This window comes from Camarhynchus parvulus, chromosome 15, assembly GCF_901933205.1.
Source record: "Camarhynchus parvulus chromosome 15, STF_HiC, whole genome shotgun sequence".
NCBI lineage: Eukaryota > Metazoa > Chordata > Aves > Passeriformes > Thraupidae > Camarhynchus > Camarhynchus parvulus.
Window position 1 is genome coordinate 6,557,145 of NC_044585.1, and position 13,195 is coordinate 6,570,339.

Here is a 13,195-nt window from a genome sequence, read left to right on the forward strand (position 1 = left end):
CCTGAGAGAGCCCTGTGGTGCCCATCCCTGCCTTGAGGTGGGTTTGTGGCTTTCCCTGGAGGCTGAACCAGTAATTGGGGAATTGCTTGGGCTCGGCCTCCTGACAGTCACATTTCCATCAGCAGACCCAGGCTGCTGTGGACTCATCAAAGCTTCAGGCAGAATTTCCCTTTGCTGCTCAGCTCCACATAGCAGAGTGATACCACACAGGGGTGCTAAAACTTCTTCTATGAAACATCTTCTTGCAAATCCCATTGTTGAGCTGTGGGAACCTGCCCTTTTGTCTGGAGGGCAGAGCCAGCAAAGCCATTCTGGGGAGGCTCTCTCTGACCACCCAGGGGCCTGCCTTAGCTTCTGATCTGCAAAATTATCTGATACCTCTTAGGCCACAATAGTAGAAATAAGATGATTAGTGGAGAGGAGTGGGGTGAAGCAGGCTTAAAAGAGATAGAAGGAAATTCTCTGTTTACAGAGAGATAGGATATTTTTTTAAGAAATGCACGCTGTCTCCAACTTGCTTTTCTCATGAAGCCATGGTTACTCAATGAGTTAGAGATCTGTTTGGATAAAAGAAAACTTAAGTCACTTAAACCACTTGCAAATAAAGCAGATCTTGTGCAGTTGCTTCAGAGGACAAGCTCAAGCCAGACAGAAGATTTTCCTATCTTAGAGCACTAATAATCAAACAAGTGCTGTCTGGTTGTGAATAAGCCAGTTTACAAGATTGAATATACAATATATAGAATTAATTTCACTACATTATAGCTCAGGGATTTTTTTTTTACCTGGATCCCTTGCTGTGTAGGACTGTATACTTCATTACCTTAAAGGGTGAATTCACCTCATGAATGTCACCAGCTGGGGGACTGTGTCACCCACTGTGATGCTTGTGCTTGTGCTTGTGCTTGTGCTTGTGCTTGTGCTTGTGCTTGTGCTTGCTGCCACAGAAGGACCAATGTGTTTTTCCAAAAGCAGGGAGTGACACCTTGACCACTCCATCCCCAGGGTCCCAGGCTCTGGCTTTGCTGGGAGACAGGCTGGCCCTGGAGGCCACTCAGCAGCTGACCAGTGCCCAAGCAGTAAGACCAGCCCTGGCAGTGGCTACAATCACAGACAAATAGTCATAAATAAGAGCAAAGCACTGTGGCTTGCCAAGCCTTCGGCATCCCCAGTGGTTTGTAATGGGATATGGAGGTTTTCACCTCCTGGTCTCTGGTTCACATTTCAAATCCAGCCCTGCTTCGAAGTGACCAGAGGTCATTGCCAGGCTCAGTCGCCCGTGTGAAGACATAAATGGCCTCATTTCTCTAATTCCTCAAGCAAGGCTGGGGGGAGGACTGGATTTGTTTTGTTTTATGGTCCTGATGGAACAGCCCAACAGCAAGGCTATCTGCATTCCTCTCCCTCTGGTCCCCATCCTGGCTGTGTGTGGAGCCCCTGTGTGGTGCCAGTGTGAGGCTCTGCACCTCGCCCCAGCCCATGATGCCTGGCCTTGCTCTAACTGAATCCTGCCCCTCATTTTGATTTTTCCATCTAGAAAGCTAAGCAAAAGTGAGCATTCTCCTGTAGAGGGCCTGGTAGGTTTGCACAGGTTTCTGCAAGTGTGAAACTTCACTATTTAAGCACAGATCCTCAGCCCTGTCACCAGAGTTTGGTCTTGGTCTCTGCAGCCCAGATGTTGGGTAGGGCAACAAATCAAACTCAGCTTAAAAGGCAATTGCACCAGTGCAGCCCCCTTGCCAGCTGCACCCTTACCCCCTGGGTAGTCCTGGGGAGCTTGGGCTTGGACCATATCAGCTTTCATTTCTTCAGTGACACCTCCCTTCCCCACAAGCTGGGACCAGAGAAAGAGCACCTATGACTCCTGTTCTTACCCTACTTTGCTCTGCTGCCAGGGAGGTGGCTGTGCCTGAGCTGTCCCCTGCACCCTTGCAGGATCACAGTGCTGGTGCTCACGTCTTACACCGGACCTTTGCGGTGTCCCCTCCAGCCCATGCATTTCTCATACAATTCAGTGGGGTATAGGGTTTCTCTTTGTAACAATCGCCAGAGGGGCTCAGGGCTGGCACACAGACCTGCACAGGTTTGCAGATTGTTCTGGATTCCCAGGCACAGAGGTGTTTTATAAATATCCCCTATTATTACAGTGCTCTATTAATAACTGCCTTGGGGAACAATGGGAGCACGCAACGCCTTTGGTCATCTGATGCCAACCAGCCGAGCCTCCTCGGGGCCATGGACATTCCCAGAAAAGTGTCTATTTGGGGAAGCACAGCATTTGCACACAAGCCCAGGGGATGCATGAGGCCCTGGAGGATGACAGGCCATGGTGTCTTCTCCTAGGAATGTGCTCACTGGAAGCACAGATGCTCCTGAGTATCCTGGGCTTTCCCACACCCAACATGGGGATGTGTTGGGCCACAGACCTCTCCCTCACCCCATTGTTTGGGATGTACAAGAGCTGTGACCCCGGGCATCCAGCTCTGCCTGTGCTCTCCCCCAGCTGTGCCAGATGGGCAGGGCAGGAAGGGAAGGAACGTGGCTTGTGGTGAATTCGGTTCTACCCAGACACTCTTGTGGTTGCAGCTCTTGCAAAATTTGATTAATGTTCCCTGGGACGTGCCCTGGCCTTTGTCACAGGCTGTATCTGCACTAGTGGTTTGGGATGAAAAAAATTTTGGGCAGCCTTGATGCTCAATTAAAAGGCATTTTGGGGAAGAGTTGGAAATTAAAGAGGCTGATGGAGTGACCAGCATGTGTCCTTCAGCAAGCCACGGCTCCTCACTCAGGCCAGAGGCAGGGATCTCATCGGGGACCCCCTGCCAGCCCTGGCTGCTGCACATGCACTCTGAATGTCCAGGCAGAGGGAGACGTCCCTCCTCATCATGCTGGGGACATGGCAGCAGGGCTCCACAAAGGATGAGGAGGAAAGTGAAATGAAGGAGCCCAACACTTGTTTCTCCAGGAGAGGCATGAGGGAGCCTCACTCCCGCTGGCTGTTATGGTCTCTGCTTGGGCTCCTGCCAGGTTCACCAGGGAAAATGGTACTGGGTTTTTTTCACATTGTTCCTGATGGCTGGGTACTTCCTGAGTCTTTCCAGAGAGGTGGGGAAGGGGAATGAGAGGAAAACGGAACCTTTTTTTATTTTCCTTCCTTTTGCAATATCTCTGTGATCACAAAAAGCCATATTGCAGCTAATTTTCCTGCCTCCGTTCACACGGGCATTTTGCAAGGGCACAGAAATTCCTCTGTGGGGGACATGGGCTCTTCTGATGCCTCCCCGTGGTCCCTGAGCTGCCAGCTTCCCAGTTTCCTGCCCTCAGGAGCTCGGGATGCAGCACTGGGCCCCACATCCCACCTGCTGTGCTGGCCTGTGGTGGCAGAGGCAGGGAGAGGAAGCAGAAGCAAGAGCAGAGCCTGCAGCCCCGGGACCTTTGCAGGGGCAGAGGTGGGAATGCAGAGAGGCCATGGAGAGGCTGCACCATAAGGCTGTGACTCACCAGCCCCAGAGCATCAGGAAGGGCTGCCATCCCTGCAGGGCTGGGGAACAGGATAGTGCTGAGAACTACCATAACTCACCAGACACCACTTGCAGCTGCTGTAGCTGCAGATCTCCTGTTTTCATAAACTCTGTACTAATCTACCCAGCTAAAGACAGACACCTAAAATGGGAAGTAAAGGTTGCAGAGTTCTCTTCATGACTGAGTCACTCAGCAGCTGTATAAAGAAGCTGCAGAGTTCAGCAGGTACCCAAGGGGACTTTCTGTGTGACATAAAGATGAAAAGTCTCTCAGTTCATCACTTCTGAAAAAATAGATGTTTTGCTTAAGCTGAATATTTGCAGGGCCTCAGTGGGAGTGCAGCCCTACCCTTGGTGCAGGCAGGATGCAGCATGGATGCTCTTGCTCCCAGGACAGTGTGACCATGTTAGTTCCCTCTTGCCATGTTGTAGTTTGCCAGTGAGGGAAAGCCAGTGACCTCCAGGTTGTTTCTGCAGGTCTGGGATGGGAGCAGATGTTCTTGCACCAAGCATGATCAGTGCCCTGAGCTAAGCAAAGGGACCCAGCTTCAAGCATCCACCACCCCCTAATTCCCCTCTGGTTCAGCTTTCACTTGCTTTTCCTTAGTAAGGACATTCTTTTTCTGTTTACCAACTGCAAAGCTGGGGAAACCTAATGCCAGTATTAAGAAAAATACTTTTCAAATTATCCTTTAGTTCCAACAGCTTAATGTCCTTACATATGCTTAGTGTGGAGTTTCAGCCTCATCTGTTTACAGTGGGACAGCCTGCCCTGGCTGGGAGCAGCAGGACCCCTTTCATGTCGATGTGTCAGTCCCCCAGCCTGCTGTGGGGAGAAGAGGCCACATGGGGCATCAGGCCCCCCAGGAGGACCCTCCTGAGAAGGGCTGGTTAGGTTTTTAAGGTTGTGTCTCCCTGTTCTGGAACAGATGCAATGGGTGGAGTTATCCTTCTTTCACCATGGGTGGTGCTGAGAGTCTGAGAGCAGGACCTGTTGGCCATGACTTCAGTGTGGTCATGGCTGTGCTTCATGCTCTGTGTGTGTACAGCACCAAGTGCAGGGAAGGGCTGGCCTGTGGCACAAGCCTGCCAGTTCCATGCTTGCCTGGGAGGAGGCTCTGCCATTGTCCCACAGAGGTGGGAATGTGAGAATGTGCCAGATGAGCCCACTGAGAGCAGAGTGGACAAGGCAATGACAAGCAGGGGGTCTGTGTGGGGACAGAAAGTCCTTTCAGAGAGGCAGGAGCAAGGCTATAAAGGGAATCTGCTGCTCAGCCCTTCCTACCTACCCATGCCACTGGAGCCCAAAGGAAAGCAGCCATAAGCCCATGGGGATGGCAGGCAGCTTGGGCAGCTTGTCAGGTGCTTTTCCAGTCGCAGTGGGTACAACTCTCCCCTCACCACCCACACCACCCACCTGTCCTGTTCCTCTGCATCACCCGGCTGTTCTGCCTGCCTTACCCGGAGTTTTCTGGGTGAAGGAATGTGTCACCCCAAAGAGGGGCTGCCCTCCACCCCTTCTCCACTCCTCCTCCTGCCCCCTCCTGCTCCACAAATAAACAGGGAGGTGCTGACAGCTGCCAGGTTTGGCCAGAAGTCTTTTGACAGAAAATTGAAGCCCCTGCTGTGAGGAGGGCGAACTGGGGGGGCTTTGTGCTTGCAGAGCAGCCAGGAGTGTGGCCAGGCTGAGGAGGCTGCATTTTTAAAGAAAAGTCAAATGTGATGCTCACCTGAGCAAGAGAAGCTGGGAAAGCCCAGCCCAACATTTCCTTTTCTCTTTTTGGGTTTTTTTTTCCCCTGAAGTAACTCATACGTAACATCTGGCATTCATCTTCTCTTTCCTTCTCATGCACGGCAGAAACCCTGGTGTGAGTCATGTCCATTTAAATATGGAAGCACATCATAAAACCTAATGGAGAGTCCAAGAGGTGAGCTTTTATGTGGCTAAGACTCGTAGAGAGGTCAAGATTGTTTGGTTTAAACATGGGGGGTCATTCTGCACGTGAAGGTGGTCCTCTAAACCTTTAGAAAGCCTTGTTTGCTCAGTGCAAGGGCTCAGCACAGCATCCCATGGTTTTAGTGTCAGGCTCCTGACAGCATCACAGCACTCCCTGCCTCAGTGGAGGGGAAATATGGGGTGTGGGCAGTATCCCACAGCCATGGGCAGCCCAGAGCGTTTTGCAGGGTCCTCAGCCAGCAGCAGAAGTGGGAATTGGGGCTGTAGTGGCGATGAGATTTTGGGGTTGTCACTTGCTCACAGCAAAAGGCAGCAATGATCACACTGCTGGTCTCACAAGGCCAGGGGAGCTTGGCATTCACCCCATCGCCTGTAAAACCTGACATGTTTTATGGGACAGGGAAGAGGAGGAGTGTTAACAATTCATTTGTCCTTGTTAAACTCTGTTTTTGTTTTATGGACTCTGAAATAATTTTTGGTGACCATTTATTACTACTTTATTGTTCTGTTTATTGTGACTAAGCACAGAATAAAACAACCCCTCTGCTCAAGACTAGCATAAAGACACTGTTTGATCTCTGAATTGATTTGCCTGATGTACATTTGCTTGAGCCAAAACAGGGCGTCTGCAGCCTGCCTGGGGTCAGACAGTCTCTGCCTTTCCCTGGGTCTTGTCCCAGTGACTGTACCAGCCGTGGGCATGAGTGAGTCCCAGCCTGGGGAAATGGACAGGATCTGCCCCTCTGATGCTGGAATAGATCACTCAGAGCTTCAGGCTCCTCTGTGCTCATCCCCTGGGCAGGGAAGATTTTTGATTGTAAGCAAACAAGTCATTCAGGGTTACTAACCCTGGATTATATAAATGTGGATGCTTGGTGTAACAAATATCGCATCCAACTCTCTTTTCAGCTCAATCTTGGCTGTGGCAGGCACCAAAGCAGATCCATCCCCTGTCCTCAGACACCTGCTCTGACCAGTGGCTGCAGATTTAGGATGCAATTAAAATGATGACAGCCAGGGGCAAAGTCCCTGACAGCTTAGAGGCATTTAGCACTTAGGGTCTGCTCCGGTCCTCCTGCCCTCCATCTTGTTTCCATTACCATAACAATATCTTTATGTACTGCTGGTAACCCTGGTCATCTAAAGCTAGCTGCCCAAGTGTCTTGACTAATATAAGCCCCATCGTCAGCTGTCTTTTGAATTTTCCACTATTTAATCCCCAGTTGTCAAGTTGGCACTGGATGGGATGATGGTAGCCTACACAGTCACCTCTGAGAGAGAAGAGGATGTGATGGTCCCTGCTGAAGGCTCTCCCTCTGCCCCTGGATTCTGCCTTAGTACTGGATGGCCACAGGAGTCAGTGCAGTCAGGGTTTGGTGTGGGACCAACCTTTTAACAGAACCAAGGAGCTGTGCCTGGTACCCAGGAACCAATCCTCATATCCTGCCCCTGAACCCAAAGTATGGGATCAGCAGAAGCTGGACACCTCCCCTTGCTCTAGGGATCTTGGGAATGCCTCCTGCTCCCTCCTTGCAGACCAAAGAGACAAACAGTACCCACATCTCACATCAACCTGCTCTGTATCTGCTGTGCCTTATCCATCACCTGCCAGGCTGCTCCTGAGGAGAGCAAAATTAAGCTGGGTTTCTGTACTCTGGCTAATCTGTGGTTTCACCTTTACTGAAAACATTGAAGTGCTGGGGAGAAGGTGCAATTTCATTTAGCATTGCTGTGTCCTGTCTCTTGCTGCTTCCTGCCAAGAAACTGTCAGTTCCAGCCGAGCTTCCCGTTTGCTTGTTCTTTGCCATACCATGAAGTCTGGGCTCAGTTTGAGCTCCTATAACTGCAGGAAAACAAATCCATCCTGCCCTTGCAGCTGGGGCTGTGCCTGAACTTTCCAGGGCCCTGTGTTTGCTCCTCCACTATTCCTTTTCTGCCATCCTTGCCCTTACTGGCTGCCAAAAGGCAGAGAAAATGGGATCTAATGATAACAAGCAATGCAGGTCAAGGTCTTGTTTGAACACAATCAAAAATGGCCCCTGTCCAGCCTGACTTGCAGCCTTTTGCCTTGCCAAACCTGAGAGAAGTGGGAAAGAATTTGTCAGCCCAGGCTGCTTTTAAACCTGGACTTGTCCAGCAAGGAGATGGGCTGTAGGACACTGACACTAAACCCCCATTGCTCTTCTGAGGAGGGCATGATGACAGAATTTTTGTGGTTCCCTCAGCCCTGTTCCCCCATCACTGTGTCTTCTGCTCTTTTTTTGTTTTCAGGTACAAGCTCTGCTTAGTCCTTCCAAGGGGTTTCCATGCAGGGCTGGCAGAGACGCTGCCATATGTTTTTCATTTTGATAACTCCCCTATGGTGTCTGTTATCACCCAAGTCTCTATTAAGATTTATTCCTGTTATTGTAGCAGTCATTTTCCCCAGTACATGTGCATTGTATTTGGAGAGAGTTGTAACCACTCTCCACATCCAACAGATGCTGTAGTCAGAGCGACTCCTGCTTCCATTTACCAGACCTTTCTACTAATATGGGATTTCACCAATAACCACAAGTGCTGTTCACTCCCCAAGATTTCCTCACTGTCATTTCTTGACTGTGTTAGTGGCAAAACACCACTCAGAGCTCCAGTCCCTCAGAAAGCAAAGGTTTGGCTTGGCTTTGCTTTTCATGCACTTTCCCTTTCACAGCAGTGAGAGAATCCTGCTCTCAATGTCTGGAAGGCTGAGAAATAATGAGCAAGTCTGTCCTGGGGTGAGCAATGGTCATTGTGAGAGAGGAGAAAAGCTGGTTCCCCTCGCTTGTAGGATTTGATGAGGGCATGTTGGGGTAGGCAATAGGATTTGTTGGACCTGATATATGGATTTAAGAAAAAGCCAAAGTCTTGGGTACAACTGGATGCAATGAGGAGGGATCAGGCTTTACTACTGTCAGTTTGGTGGTGCTCCACTACAGCTCTGCCTTTTGGCAGGAGAGTATGAAAGAGATGTCCCCCTTCCCCAGGGGCTGGCAGCAACCCTGGCCCCAAGGCTGCTTTGTCCCTATCACAGACAGCAGCACAACATGGGCTCCCTTAGCGAGGCAGCCTGCCTGCAGCATCCACAGCCCGTTCCAATTTGCCCCTCTTTCATCCCATAGCAGTTTGTTCAGCTCGTACGGAAGAAAGGAGCTCCAAATGCTTTCCGGGCCTAATAATATCCATCAAAGCATTTCCAGGGCTGAGGCGAGGATATACACCGCAGCACGCAGAGCAGGAAATGGGCTTGGGTTTTCCAAAGCTGCCTCTTCCAACCAGAGCAAACCACAAGATCACGGGAGGACAAGAGCGCTGTGCTCGTGGCTTTGTTTGCCCCAGAAGGAATTGATTTGATGAGAAAGGAAATTGGCTTTCTTTAATCTGTCCTTGTGCTAATTCCGCAGAGGAAGGCGTGAGCATTGGCAGTTCCTGAAACCAAACCAGCCCTCAGTGCCAGTCCCTTGGTGCTATTTGCAGGGATGGCGGCATTTCCCAGGGAAGCGCCTGGGGACCGCAGCGAGGGGGAGGTGGAGAGCCCTCGCCTCCAGGGCCAGTGGCTCCACAGGGACAGTTGCCAGCTCAGCCCTGGGTGTGTTATGGGTCCCCTTACACATGTGCCCTTCTCAGGTCATGGGGATCCCACTGCTGGCTTTGCCAGGGCCGGGTTTTCCCCAGCAAAAGCCATGAGGAAGGAAACAGCTCTGCTGCTTCTCACCTCTGGGGAGCCTGATAGTGCATCTTCTTTTCCAAACGCTGTCTCTGAGCCCAGCAGGACAAGAAGGAGGATGTTCCTTATGCAGCAGCCACTTGTTCGAGAACTGGTTAGATTTGAACAGCCTTTTACATTAAAAATTTTATATGAGAAAATCACAATAAATTTTAAAAATCCTCATCAATGTGCACTCCTGAATGGCTTCAGTCTGGAATTTCAGCTAAAAAGGGGGAATGGAATTAAGATGACTTTCTGATGACAAGATGTCATGAGAGAAGAGCTAGAAATGGTGCTGTGTTGCTTTGTACAACAAAACCTAAAAATACAATAAATAAATTATACAAAACCTAAGCCAAGATTATCCTGGATCCCTTTCAATGCCAAACAGCTCTCTGAAGGCGACTAAACATCATCACTGTTGTTTGCACAGAAGGACACTGAGATTTAAACAGCAGAGAGATTTAGATGTGCCAAGCAGTCCTGGATACCCCGTGTTGAACTTGTTTGAGACATCACAGTGGCAGGATTGGGAGCTCTGAGGCTTGCTCTGCTCTGCTTCACTGTGCTTGTTCAGTAACACGCCATCGCCCTTCTCAGGGCTTGTGCAGGGATTACAAAGTGTATTGCAAGGGTTTTCCTTAAGGGCTGCTGAAGTCCCTGCCCCTTCCTTTTCCCGAGATGCCTGTTAAGGAGTGCTAGGTCTCTGTGCAGGGTTCTGCAGGCAGGAGCACAGAGGGTGCAGGGTACATCACATTTCAGGCACGGCTGGTTCACCCGTGTAGCTGATCTCTGTGCTTGGCAGGCTCTGACTGCAGTGCCTGCCTTTTGCATCAGCCTTGGGCTCCAGCAGAGATAACCTGCCTGTCCTCAGCACCCTCAGCAGGGTGTCTGCCTGGGTGGTGGGGTGGTGGAAGCAGGAGTCAGAGCAATGGTCTGAAATCCTCAAAATCCTTCTGCCTGGGGAGAGGAATGTGCTGTCAGTAATACTGATGGGGCTTTGCAGGCAGGCAGAAGGGACCACCACTCCTGTCTCACCTGCCCCCCACAGAACTCTCAAAAGGGACAAGGTCTCCCACAGGGCATGAGGAAATAGCAAGTGGAGCTGAAAACTGTGGATAGGTCACAAAATCCCTTAGGAACAGGCACATCCACAAGTGGGTAAAGTGACAAGGAGGCAAAAGAGAAAGGACCAGGCTGGTAGAAGCACCTCTGCTTTTTTCAGACAAATATGGGCTCCAGGAAGGGTCCTGGGCTCATCTTCAGGTCTGGTCTCTGCTCTCATAGACTGCACTCTCCCATATTACTTTAACAAGTGTAATCTGCCCTCAGTGGCAGTGCAGAGCCTGCTGCCTCTCAGCTGGATGCCATCCAGAGGGTTCAGCTCCAGCACTGACGCAAGAAGAAAAATCTCCATGATGTAGCCAGTTTTTATGCTGGATTGGATTTGAAGAAGCAGCTGACATTGGCTGAAGCATCCATTTCTTATGGCCTTTGGGTTAAGTTTGCAACAGGTCTGATGTAACACCCAGCAATGCAGGGAGAAGATTTATCCCAGTGGGATCTCCTGTGGATTGTGCAGCCTCCCATTAGCATGCTGAGCCCTGTGGTTTGTTGTTTGTGTTCATTTGTTTATGCTAACATACTGTGTTATGTTAGTGATTAATATATATCATCATCTGCCACGCCAAACCCCATGAAAACATCTGAGCTCCAGAACAAGTGATGTCAATCTGTTCTTTGCTGTGCCAGGAGACAAGGTAGAACAACAAGGAATGTCTGGACTATTTTACTGGCCTAACAGAAAAGAGAAAATTCTTTCAAGTAAAAAAATCCTTACAGGACAGTCTACAGCAACTGCAAACAGGGAGCTTTGAAGGACACCATATGTCCTGACAGCGACTGAGCTCTGCAGTAACCTCCCCTCCATGCAAGGACAGTGCTCATCTAACTGAAGCCTCTTGTGGGATGGAACCATCTGGGCCCCCCGTGTGGAAATGAGCACACACAGACAACCTGCACAGCCACAGTGGCTTTGCTGGTGCACAGTGCCTGTGTGGGTCAGGACTCAGCAACTGCATCCAAGTGAGAACCAGGCTGCCTTTAGCCAAAATATATGTCTGCACAGGATGCTGCAGTGGCACTGAGTGAATATAAACCTTCAACGCAACAACCACAGCCGAGTTGTGGATAAATGCCTGACCTTCCCTCTAGCGACGCGGCTGCAAGTGGATGGCTTGAAATTGACTCTGGCTCCACAGAAGGGATCTAGCAAGAAGCAGTGAGGCAGCTGCTTTCCCTTTGGACGCAGATAGCAGCAGTGTCCTTCTCTTCTTTTTGGGACTTCTCACCGCCTCTTCCCCAAATTTGTGCTGCGATAATGAATACATTTCAACTAAGCCATTTTGGCACCTCACTACTCCGGGGTGGCGGGGGGAATCCTTCTTTCAGACTAATATCACCTCATTACCCTGTATCTGCAGCCCCATTTCCCTGCACCCAGTTGGGCAAGAGCTTCCCCAGGCAGGAGGGGATGGGCACTAATTCTCTCACACCTCTTAGCAGCAGATGTGTGTGTCAGCCCCAGGCAGCAGCCCCATACAGAGCTTTTTGACAGCATTAATGGACAATAATGAGGACAGGAGTGACAGAGAGTGACTGGTTTTAGATGTAGCCCTGGTGCACTCAAAACCAGATAAGCAAGGGTTGCTCCTGGCAGAGCTCCAGGCAATGACCCCAACTGTCAGGTCCCCTTGCCCTGGCCACCCCAGGAGCTCTCGAGGGAGCTCTGCTTTCTGGGGCTGGGCGAGGGTCCCAAAAACTTTATAGCCCCAAACCGTGGACCACACAGGGCAGCTGCACTGCAGGAGAGCATGGGTATCTCACTGGAGAAGCACGAGCAGTTGTCAGAGTGGGAGCCTGGGGCTGGGGCGGGGAGATGTAAAAGAAAAAAGAGGGGAAAGGGAGAAACTGCACCGGCTGTGTGCTGGGAGAGAGTGGCTGACAGTTTTATTTCTGAGAATTTCCCTGTGCGTGATCTCTACATTGGGATCTGCAGGCAAGTGACCCTGTAAAAGCAGCCTGAAATCCCCATGGCAAATAACATGGAGCCAAGGCTGGCAAGCAGGAGCCAGTGGGAGGTGTGGGGAGAGTGAGAGATATGGGAGCCCAGTCCCATTCCCCTGGACTCTATGGAGCCCCAGTGACTCCCCACCATGCTCATCAGTCAGGCAGCCCATGGGGTCCCACAAGTCCCACTTTTCACTGACACATCACTATCTATTAGCCTGAAAACCACGGTTGTTCATGAGGATTGAGCTGGTTATAAAACAATTATTCCATTTGAATATTTCTTTTCTTTTCTTTTCTTTTCTTTTCTTTTCTTTTCTTTTCTTTTCTTTTCTTTTCTTTTCTTTTCTTTTCTTTTCTTTTTCTTTTCTTTTCTTTTCTTTTCTTTTCTTTTCTTTTCTTTTCTTTTCTTTTCTTTTCTTTTCTTTTCTTTTCTTTTCTTTTCTTTTTTCTTTTCTTTTCTTTTCTTTCCTTTTCTTTTTTCTTTTCTTTTTTCTTTTCTTTTCTTTTTTCATCTTTTCATTGTTCTCTTTTCTTTTCTCTTTTCTCTTTTCTTTTTCTCTTTTCTCTTTTCTCTTTTCTCTTTTCTCTTTTCCCCTCTCTCGGACGCCCACCGGCGGAGCACAGCACGGTTGCGGTGCAGACGCCGCTGCCGTGCGCTCTCAGGTGCCGCCGCTGCCGCCGCCGGGGCCCGAGCCGCGCTGAGCGGGGCCGCGCACCTGCCGCGCTGCCGCCGGACGGGCCAGGCGGGTGAAATCCTCTCTCGGGACCCGGCGGCCCGGGGAAACAAGCGAGCTGCAGAGGGGCAGTGAGTGAACCCCGGCGGAGCCCGCGGGGCCCCGCGCAGAGACGGCGACTGGCGCCGGGCCGTGGGTGCCAATGCCCCCAGCCCAAATCGCTCCGGTGGGCAAAGAGGCTGCC